Source organism: Protopterus annectens, chromosome 1.part2 (assembly GCF_019279795.1).
Source record: "Protopterus annectens isolate FY-2018-M chromosome 1.part2, PAN1.0, whole genome shotgun sequence".
Classification (NCBI taxonomy): Eukaryota; Metazoa; Chordata; order Ceratodontiformes; family Protopteridae; genus Protopterus; species Protopterus annectens.
Window position 1 is genome coordinate 846,279,727 of NC_056727.1, and position 12,186 is coordinate 846,291,912.

Sequence of the window (12,186 nt, forward strand, 5' to 3'; positions counted from 1 at the left end):
ATCCAGGAGCTAGGGTTAAATGTTTTGAATGCAACAAGTGGGGCCATGTGGCATACAGGTGTCCATGGAGACAAGATGGGGAAAAAAGGTGAGGGAGCCAGTAAGTGGGAAAGACAAAACACCAGTAGTAGGTAGTCTTGAGACAACAGGGGTACTAAACTACCACCCTGCAGATGTCCTGATAGGGAAGGATTTGGATGATGTAGTACCATGTGCTTATGCAGTTATATGCAGTCAGGCTAGGAGACAAGCATGTGGGTCTGGTAGCCTGGGGGTGGCCCAGCCAGACTGCATACTTGCAGCCAGGACTGGTGAGGTGGTTACTTCAGGGAGGGAGCTACCCTGTAACAGTGAGACTGAAGGTGAGCCACAGCTGTTTGTGGGTACTGATGTTCCCTTGAACAGAGTGACTGCAAGGGTAGAGGTGAGTAGTAGTACCCAGGCTGACAGTGAGGCACCACTATCAGAGGATGCCAGACTTCTTGTGGAAGGGGAGCTGAAAAGGGTTACAAGGAGAGAGTTGAGACAGGCTCAGCTCTCAGACCTTACATTGCAAGGCCTGAGGCAGGTAGCTAGGGTGGCACCTGATTCTCAAGGAAAGGGGGAATCTGTATACTGGGGCAAAGGGTTACTATACAGAGAGTGGACTCCTTGAGTGAGGCTAGAAGATGAGAGTGTACAGCAGTTGGTAGTGCCTAGATCCTACCATCTGGTGTTTCTAGCCATAGACAATGATATTCCCTTTGCATGTCATATGGGCATAAAACATACATAGAGGCATATTATGCAGAACTTCTCTTGGTCTGGAATTTCCAGAGATGTAACAGAGTATTGTCGGACCTGTGAGCAATGCCAAAAGGTACGCAAGGCAGGAGACACGGTGAGAGCTCCTTTGATGCCTTTGCCTGTGATTGAGGAGCCATTTCAGAGGGTAGCTATGGATATTGTGGGTCCTCTGAGTATCCCAAGTTCCACAGGGAAAAAGTCTATCCTAGTGGGAGTGGATTATGCTACACGATACCCTGAGGCAGTGGCTTTGCCCTCCATTGAGGCAGAGAAGGTGTCAGATGCTTTGTTAGAGATTTTCAGCAGGGTAGGTTTCCCAAAAGAAATACTGACTGACAAAGGTGCCAATTTCGTGTTAGACCTGCTGGCTTGTCTGTGGAAGTCCTGTGGGGTGAAGCACATGAAGACCACCCCCTGCCATCCCTAGACTAATGGTCTTGTTGAGAGGTTAAACTCTACAATCAAGTCCATGCTACGGGCATTTGCAGATCAGTTTAAGAGAGAGTGGGACAAATATTTGCCCCATCTGTTGTTTGCTTACAGATAGGTTCCCCAGGAATCCACAGGTTTTTCACCCTTTGAGTTGCTGTATGGGCATAGGGTGAGGGGACCTCTAGATTTAATTCGAGATGAGTGGGAAGATGAGTGCGAGTATCACAAGGAGTCTGTTGTGGCATATGCCCTAAACCTCAGGACAAAGCTCAGGGAACTCATGGGCTTGGCCCAGGAGAACCTGGCAAAAACCTAACAACAGAAAAAGGCATGGTATGATAGGAATGCTCAAGCTAGAGAGTATGCTGTGGGGCAGCAGGTAATGGTTCTCATTCCTATCAGACACAACAAGCTGCAAGCAGCTTGGGAGAGTCCCTACAAGGGGGTAAGAAAGGTAAGTGATGTTGACTACATGGTGGAACTGCTAGTCAGATGGCAGGGGCATAAATTGTACCATGTTAACATGATGAAACCTTACCATGATAAGGAGGCCCTTGTGCTGAGCATTTGCAGTGGATTGCAGGAGAAGTCTGAGAGAGATCTGGGGATTGATCTCCTCAGAGAGGCTTGGGCCGACACCTCAGTAGGAGGGGTAGCAATATCCCAGCAGCTATCTCCTACCTAGGTTCAAGAAATCCGAGCAGTGTTGCAGGAATTTGGGGACATGTTTACTGGGAAACCAGGGTGCACCCACCTGAGGCAGCACCAGGTGGATACAGGACCCAAAAGCCTATTAGGCAGGCCCCTTATACAGTGACAGAGAGAGTCAAACAGACTCTGAGGGAGGAGGTACAGGAGATGTTGGAACTAGGGGTGATTCAAGAGTCCAACAGTCCCTGGGCCTCCCCAGTGGTTCTGGTGCCAAAGAAGGATGGCAGCACCAGGCTCTGTGTAGACTACAGGAAATTAAGTAGTCACACAGAGTCAGATGCTTACCTCATGCCTAGGGCAGATGAGTTCCTAGAGCACCTGGGTGGGACTAAGTATCTTACAACCATTGATTTTACCAAGGGTTCCTGGCAGGTGCCCTTGACTCCCAGTGCTATAGAGAAGTCAGCCTTTGTGAATCCTGTTGGCTTGTATGAGTTCATAAAGATGCCCTTTGGGATGACGAATGCCCCAGTGACTTTCCAGAGGCTGGTAGATCATATCCTGGTAGGAGCAGAAGGGTTTGCCCTTGCTTACCTAGATGATGTTGTCATCTACAGCCATTCCTGGCCAGAGCACCTTCAGCAGTTAGGAAGGTGCTGGCAGACTACGGAGGACAGGGTTGACCATTAAGCCGAGCAAATGTCAGGTGGGTATGGCAGAGGTCTCTTACCTAGGACATAGAGTGTGGAGTGGTAAGATAAGACCAGAACCTGCCAAAGTGGAAGCCATTCGGGCATGGCCTGCACCTTCATAGGTTCATAGGTTCATAGGTAGGTACTAGGCTATTGGCCCTAGGGCCCATACAAGCCTAGCCAAAAAATGTACCCTGGCTTTTACCACCCAAGATAATTATTTTCCTGTGCCCCTGTCGAGCAGAGCCACAGAAGTGATCCCCGGGGTGAATTTCCCATTTCCCATCTGTTACCAAAAAACAGGTGAGGGCATTTTTAGGGACAACAGGGTACTGCAGAAAGTTTGTCCCCAGTTATAGTACCATAGCTGCTTCCCTCACAGACCTGACAAGGAAGAACAGGCCAGATAAGGTAGTGTGGACCCCAGCATGTGAGCAGACATTTCAGAAGCTTAATGAAGCTTTGGGAGGACCCACTGTGTTAGCCAGTCCAGATTACAGCAAGGAATTTGTTGTGCAGGTGGATACTTTGAACCATGGGGTGGGGGCTGTACTTAGCCAGATTTCTTCAGAGGGAGAAGATCACCCAGTGGTTTGTCTCAGTCATAGGATCCAACCCAGGGAGGAATGCTATGCAGCTGTAGAAAAGAAATGTCTAGCCAAAGTGTGGGCATTGCATAAACTTCAGCCTTATCTGTATGAAAGAAAATTCACTGTTATGACAGATCACAACCCTCTAACATGGTTAAACAGAGCCAGTCAGCAAAATGCCAAGTTGTTAAGATGGAGCCTTGAGTTGCAAGCATATGATATGTCAGTGCAGCACTGCAGTGGGAGTAGCAATGCCAATGCAGATGGGCTGTCAAGACAGGGAATGGGGTAGGTATACTCAGATAGACCTGACCCTCTCAAGTGGCATTTCTCAAGAGTCACTTGAAAAACTAGCTTGAGTTCTCCGGCGTGGGGGAATGTGAAGACTGGTAGAGATGGGTGAAGGCTGCCAGCCTCGCCAGATAGAATTTTATACATAATTCTATCATTTGTAAATATGAATGTGAATTTAAAGGCTTATTGTCTTAAATGAAAAAAATGCTGTTATAAAAATGTGGCAACAGTGCTCTCTACTGACTCAGTAAAAGCATGCTGTAACCCTATGATCTAAAGTTGGCTCCGGCCGGGCTTGATGAAGGCTTCCTACCTAGTGTTTTAAGGCTAACGTTAATGACCAGAATTTATGTATGAAATGTCCTTTATTGCTCTAAGTAAAAAAGAATGTAAATGCAGTTTGTCTGAGCCTGGGAACACCAAGAAAGTGTGAAATGATGTAATGTTTTATCAGAACTGCAGTTTCAATTTAAACAGAGAGAACCAGAAGGCATTAAGCATTTTTGTCTGGACATCCAACTCAGCACTCTGCCTGTTGTCTTAAGTAAGTTATCTTAGACTTGTGTTTTTTTAAAGATAGCTAGAATTAGAAAATTTAGACTAAATGTTTTTCTGTGATGTTAGAACTGTACTACTGAATTATTTTAAGTATTTCAATGTGATCTCTGAACTCTTGACTAGCACTTAATTGGACACCCTTTTAAGGGCCTTTGAGTAGCTGATAATTATTAGCTGGGTTGTGGCAGGGCACTACCGTATAGACTGGGTAAAAGGGGCACAGCTGGAGAACCTGTGCCAGACTTCTCCAGAAGTGTCTGTGTGGTTGTGTAAACTCTTATCTCAAAGTGTGGGTGTGTCAAATACTTTGGCAGGGGCACGAAGCACTGGTTGGACACAGAGGGAGCTGGAGATTTTAGCTTTGCCAGCTAAGCTGAGATCTGGAACCTATAGCTATGCCAGTGGGGAGTCTTACTGAGGACCTGGGGAGCAAGGCACTGATCAGCCCCGAACTGACAGTGATCTCTGTGTGCTCTTAAGGGAAATTGCACTTTACTGTGTGTATTTTTTATCCTTTCCTACTATATGAGACAACCTCTCTGGTGTTAGTTGTGAGGATGAGGATTGAGGCTTCTTGATTGCTGGGCCAGGGCACCGGCATCACAGGGGTGTTTATGGCTAGGCACGTAGAGTACTTCATTGCTGAGCATAGGCGAGTTTTCAGTAACTAGGTCAAGGGTGCTGGTTTTCTGCCATTTAGGGTTACGGCATTAAAGTTTAAAGTTTTAGAGTTAAACTATTCTCTACAGTAATCTGCACATCCAGAACTGGGTATTTTGGTGGGCTAAGGTGATATGCTACAGTTGACAATGCTGTAGCCATAGGTTGTCATTCTGTTCAGTTTGAGCCATGATTAGTGGCTGGAAGAAAGCCATCTAAAAGAGGATGTATTCCCTTGGAGTGGATGTTCCAGTGGTACAGTGGAGTCATGGGTAATCCTACTTTATTTAGTTTCATTAGGGTGTTTTTCAGGGATGGTATGCAGGAGTCTTAGGGCTTTACAGATGACGGGTACAACAAATGATGTTTGGCTTAACCCTTCCCATTATGGGAGGTAGTTGATTGAACAATTTTGGGTAAAAGGGAGGGGGAACAGCCTGGTCAGGCTGGTTGGTGGCGAAGAGGGACAGGCTTGCCTTCTTCTGTTCCCCCTCTGGTGTATGGATGTTCATTTCAAGGAGCTGGAGAAAGGTCATCAAATGTCTTTTGGTGTGATGTGTTTATTGAAGAGGACCAGGACAAATGAAGTTTGGCAACAAACATAGTTGTCCCGGGACATCTTCATGAGGGCTTAGACTGATATTAGTGGGTTTTAAGTGGGTTGGGGAGGTGAAAGGGTAAAGTGGAGAAGGGAGTATTGGGAGGAAATGAGATAAGGGTAGGGAGGGGCTTAAGAGGTTTAAACAAGTGTAGCTGCATAAGCAATCACATTTTGGCATGAACTTTCTACCCTCCCACCCTCCCCTTATTTGTTGGGGGGTTGGGGGATTGGGGTTTATTAGTTGGGGTAAATGGAGAAGAGGGACAGGTGTGCCCTCTTCTGTTCCCCCTCTGGTATATGGGTGTTCATTTCAAGGAGCTGGGGAAAGGAAAATGAGCAGCTGGAGGAAGCTTGCTGAATATACAAGTAAGCTGAGGTAAGGATGCTGCTTATTTGGTGAAAGGTAATTCAATGAATGGTGTATAAAGTGAGATGGAACGCTGCTTCATAAGTAAAGTAAGTGAGCAGAGGTATGGACCCTGCTTACTGGGTTAGGGTGAGTAGGTATGTTGCCCTGATTAACATTACAAGGATGTTTATGCTGTGTTTAGGATCAACAATATTATGGTCAGTTGTGACTAATAAAGTTGGTGAACAAAGCTATGTTATGGAAGTTTTAATAAAGGTCGTCAAATGTCATTTGCTGTGATGTGTTTATTGAAGGGGACCGGGACAAACAACACATGCATATTTGTATGTATAATACAATATTATTGAACAATACTCTTAAAACAACACTCAAAAAAAAGATATATTTCTAAAAGGATTGAGCAGTCAATGTGCAGTGCATTTCATAAAGGATTTAGTGAAACCCATGCATCAATCATGAAAAGTGACTAACAAGACAACCCAGCAACTCTAGCCTGCTGGATCAGTAGAAACTAAAGCCTAGGCACAGAAACACATAGAAAGACGGAATGGGCACACATACGCACACACACACAAATACACACACACACACACACACACACACACACACACACACACACACACACAAACTGACTGAAAACATAAAGCAAAAAAATACTTCACCCCTGATGGTATACACAATGGAAGGTAAGTCAGTAAAGCATCAAATAAGTACGGAGCACAGAAACCAAGAAATGAATAACACAAACAGGATCCAAGAAAGTGCTGGTGGAAACGCCAAATGAATGCCAAAGAGTGCTAAACACAGGACAAATTTATTGAAGTTAAGCGCTTTTCGTCTGCGTAGTACACAGAGTCTGAAGAAGTCTGTGTACTACGCAGACGAAAAGCGCTTAACTTCAATAAATTTGTCCTGTGTTTAGCACTCTTTGGCATTCATTTGGCATTTCCACCAGCACTTTCTTGGATCCTGTTTGTGTTATTCATTTCTTGGCATTCATTTGGCATTTCCACCAGCACTTTCTTGGATCCTGTTTGTGTTATTCAAGTCAGTAAAGCATGACAGAATTTGGGGGTTTAGAAGTGGTGCATGCTGGTATGGGATGATAACAGAAAAGTGAGAGCTAAACTGCTACAGTGAAGATGATGTGTAGCAGCTAAAGCAACAAATCTGTGACACACCAGTGAGGTATCCCAAAGTGGATTGTAGGTATCTCCTGACAAGTGGTTTTAAGGTTGCAGCTGCTTAGGACAGGTTAATCACCTGTCCTTTGTTTTGTTCACATGATTTCCCCACCAAAAGGGCTAATATCCATCCTAGCAGAGTGCTGCCCCCCTGACATCTCAGATGCTCATGTAAGAGCTGCCCTCTCCAAAGCAAGAAACACAGCATCAATGGGACCAGATGGTGTCCCGGGCTGCGTCCTACATGAACTCCAAGAAGAGCTAAACCCAAACCTAAAACTACTGTTCAATCTCAGCCTTACTACAGGATATGTACCCAAAGAGTGGCGTACAGCAACAGTGGTCCCTCTCCACAAAGGTGGTGCCTCAACGGATCTTGGAAACTATCGCCCCATAAGTCTCACTAGCTTGGTCTGCAAAGCTATGGAAAGGATCATCATGGACCTTATAAATAAAGATATTGGGGACCTACAGACACTGGATCCTACCCAGTTCGGCTTTGTTAAGGGCAGATCCTGCCTCTTAAACCTGGTCGATTTCTGTGAAACAGTCACCAAGGCCATTGACAAGGGGAAGGTGGTCCACACAGCCTACCTGGACCTCGCAAAAGCCTTTGATACAATACCCAACTCGGGCATTATAGATAAGCTCACCAGCTTAAATATAAACCCATATGTCACTAGATGGGTTGCAAACTGGCTCAAGGACAGAACCCACATGGTTAGAATAGCTGGAGCCATGTCAGACTCCAAACCAGTTGCAAGTGGCATCCCACAAGGCTCAGTCCTGGGACCTCTCTTGTTCGGTATATATTTCTCGGAGGTACAGGCCAACATGGAAGGACTGTGGCTGACCAAGTTCGTAGATGACTGCAAACTGGGTGCCATAATAGACTCTCCAGCCGACACAAGCATCCTCCAAAGGGGCCTCATAGAAACAGACAACTGGTGCCAGAGCCATGGCCTCAAGCTAAACGCCAAAAAGTGTATAGTCATCCCCTTTGGCAAAAACAAAGTGCCCACAAATTACCACATATGTGGTAATCCATTAAGTACAGAAGAAGTAATTACCAGACACCTGCAGCAACTGGAAAGACCCCATAAGTACCTCACCAACAGGATCAAGGGGCTCAAACAGATGCCGTATGCTGCCCGGTTAAAGAAACTCCAGCTCTACTCAGTGGCATACCGCCTGCCCAGAGGTGATCTGTGCCTGACGTACAAAGCCATGTCCAACCCGGAATTAATGGACATGTTGCACCTCAGAAAATCCAAATCCCATTGTGCTACGCGCTCGAGGGACTTGAACCTCAGCACGGAAATAAATAGGACATGCTGGAGGGACAGATTCATAACCCAGAGGCTCCCTTCACTCTGGAATAAAATCCCAGTCCAGGTTAGGCAGAGTCCCTCATTGACTCTCTTCAAGAGGAATCTTGATGAGTGGATGGGAGATCGTAGGTTTACCCCGGGTATCACTTCTGTGTCACTGTTAGACAGAGGCACAGTATACTAACCTTGAAAAAGGGCATAGCAAAATTAATTTAAAATGGGTGGTGAAAGCCATACACACTCTGGCTAGGCATATAAATGCCCTAGGGCAGATATCCTAGTATGAACCTATGAACCTATAATTTATTCAGCCTGGTTGATAATGATCAAAGCATTGATGAAGACTTTCGAATGGTTGAAGAGTGCCTAAATTCATGTGTCATGCTTCCACCATGTTCCAAATTTATGGCAACTTATCTGGGACTAACAAGGTCATTTTTGAGAGCACGATATGGTAGTTGTAACAAAGGGGGATACTTCCAGCCCAGCTATCTGTAATTTTGTAAATAATTATATGTCATTGGTGAATATCGAAATAATTTCTGTAAGATGCTTGTCTTACAACTGTATTAGAACTGTATGTTATGTGTATATCAAACTGCTGGTACAGAGGTTTGTGTTGATGAGGGTTTGTAAAGTACTGAGCTTTAAAATTTAACCACAGTGTACCCTACAGGAAAAGAACAGAAATGTACGTACACTATTGTAACTGTTTAAATGTATATTTTTTTAAAAATGGAAACTGGAATACAGAAGATTAACTTGCAAAACTTCAGAAAAATAGTTGAAATTAAATTATGTTATGTCTGGGCCATAAAAAAGATGTTATCTTTCAGTTTCAGTGAAGCAACAGACACAATTTCTATGCTTAGAAGTTTTCTGTATTATCTTGGAAGTGTTTTATTGTTTTATGACTTCCAGGATCTGCAAAGATTTGAGGAATAAGGAGAAAGTTACTGTCAGCTGCCTGTTGGGTGCCAGGATCCATCACATAATTCACGTGCTCAGGTCACTCCACAACAAGTACAAATATGACTCTGTCATTGTCCATGTTGGTGTGAATTACCTAAGATGTACCTCCCTGGACTATAAGAAATGAGACATGGAGGAGCTCTCCGATCTTGTCTCCCAGGCAGGTATAACCCTAGCCCTCAGTAGCATCCTGCCATCACCCAGAATGATACCACAGTACAAGGACAAAATGATTGACTTCAACAATTGGCTAAACTTCTGGTGTCATTCTAAGGGGATCCAGTATTTGTCTGCCTGGGATGACATGATCGACAGAGGATGATGCTTTGCCAGAGATGGCCTGCACCTGTCACCCTTGAGATTCCGGATACTGGCTAAGGCTCTTGCCACCCCCATAGTACCTTTTTTTAGGCAAGGTTCAAATGACAAATTCACCACCATAACAGTTACAATCAAGCAAAATCTGAGGATAATGCTACTCAATGCTAGAAGTCTAAACCTCAAAATGCACTCACTCGAGGCACTCCTTAAAATGGAGAACATCAACATCTGTGCAGTGACAAAGACCTGGTTCCAAGCTCCAGAGAGCACCCCTGCATTACCAGGATATAATTCATACCACACCTTTCGGCCACCTAACCTGGACCAAAGCACTAAAGGTGGAGGCGTGTCCATATTCATTAAGGATATCCGCAGCTCCAGACTAGTTGCACACCATAATGCATCCGAGATTATCCAAGTGCAACTAACTCTGAACAAGACTGAAATCCAAATTGTAGCTTGCTACAGACCTCCCACCATGCCCCAGGATTCCCACGCCTCATTTCTTGATACACTGGAAAATATTAGGGTACAACCCAACACCCTAATAATGGGTGATTTCAACTACCCCACCATTAACTAAGAAAACTACTCATGTACCAACTCTTTTGCTCAACGTTTTCTGGAATTCATAAATTCCAATGCCTTGGATCAATTCATACAAATCAAATTCATACAAATGATGGTTTCTTCCACTAGATGGCACCAATGTATCATTAATTCTTATGAATTTTATACAGTTTTATGTCTATTTGTTTTTGTGGTTGAGAATTTGTGCATTATTAATTATTTGTATCAATGTTTGTGTATTATTTAGTGACTGATCAGGTATATATATAAGATTGTTCAACATTTAGAAGGAAAAGTTTCTTTCCTTTTTTATGATGTTTCTTTTAGTTAAACAGAGCTTTGCTGCTATTGTGTATATTCATGTTTAAATAGAGCAGCTGGCAGTGATTAAATGCTGGTTTAATTGATGGTTAGTTAATTAAGTGAGTTGTATTTAAGGAGTTAGTATGGAGTGTCATGATTGTCTGATGAAGTTTTTTGTAAACGAAAACGCAGTGTGGAGTGTTGTTGGCGTTAACGTCCTTTTTGTACCTCATTAAATTTACCGAATTATTGCCTGCAGCCTTATTTCCTTCAAGTGCTTTTGGATTGGTGTTATAGTACTGTTCAGCACTTGTTCCATATTCTTTTTTTGGTTCGTGTATTTTTTATGGTTATGGAGGAGGGCCAGCAGAATGAGAAGAATTCATTAGAGGGAGGTACACAGTCCAACAGGTTGGACAAACTCTCCGACCAGCTTACGCAGCTAATCGAGCTGCTCACTCAGAAGGAACTTCCAACGTTGACGTCTTCGTTTGAATTCCCGTGCAACCAGGAAGGAAGAGCAAGAGGTGAGAATGCTATTGGTTTGCCGTGCAGAAGCAGGAAACCGCAAACGTCACCGAGTGGAGCAGTTGAGCAGCAGGAAAGGAGAGAGTGTGCGGATAATGGCGTGGGCTTGTTCAGTCGGAATAAGAGAGTGGGGGATTTGTTCGCCGATGGGGCAGGAGTCGAAGGAACTATAAATATGGACAAAGAGATGCCTTCTGTGTTCCTCAACACATCCAGCGAGGGGCCAACGCTTAGGGACATTCGGACACAAGATGCGCATGCTGAAAGTGTACCATTGAGCACTAGACCCAAGCAGGCTTCTGCTGCAGGTAGGAAAGATGGACATTCCTTTAAAGAAGGTCTAGTAGGCTCATTGAGAAAGCCTATGAATGGGCAGAGGTACAATATTGATTTTACTAATGTATTGTATAAAAAATACAGTTTTAATGACAAAATGGTGCCTGTTGTTAATGAAAATGATAGTAATTTAAACTTTGAGTCTAATGTGAAGAAACTTGATGAAATATTGTTTAAATTTAAGAATTTAGAGTTAGAAAATTTATATTTAAAAGAATGTTTAAGATTAGAAATAGTCCCTAAAGGACTTAGAGTATGCAAATTTCCAAACAAAGTTAAAGAAGGAAGTGATTTTCATTTAGAATTATTAAATATTTTTAATAGATGTGGTTTAGAGATTTTAAAAGCTATTATTAAAGAAAATGAAAGAGAAATAGATTTTTAAGTAGTATTATAGAAGATGTGAATGGTAGAATTACTAAGGATTTGCTTTTTACAATTAATGAATGTCAGAGAATGTATTATGACACATTAAAAATAATTGATAGAAGTGTTAGTAATGTATTTCAAAGAAAAAGTAGAAAGTTAGAGAGGGATATACAGGATTATAAGAACAAAGTAAGCTACCCTAAACCCCGTAACAATTATAGTAATGCTTTTAGGTATGAGGGATATGGAGCAGCATGGGTTGAAAATGAACATCCTATTAATGAAGTAATTAGTGAGAGCAATGAAATAGGTGATTTAAATGATTTATCAGAATATCCCCCATTAAGAAGATCAGAAAGAATCAGGAATTACCAGAATAGTCATCAGCAAAATTTTCAGAAGGGGGGGGGGGTGCGTATGTGAACTACAACAGAGGATACCAACGGTGGTAATAGAAAATCAGATTTATATACCTCAAGATGGAGAACAGATTTTTGTGGATGGACCACTCAATACTTTCCTAGGCTATAATATTTTTAATTACAGCCATGTTAGTATTGAGGAAGTTCATTTTAGATTATTTTCTAAAGGGTTAAAATTTGTGCCCAATAGAAAGGCAGATATTAGGAAAGTTTTGA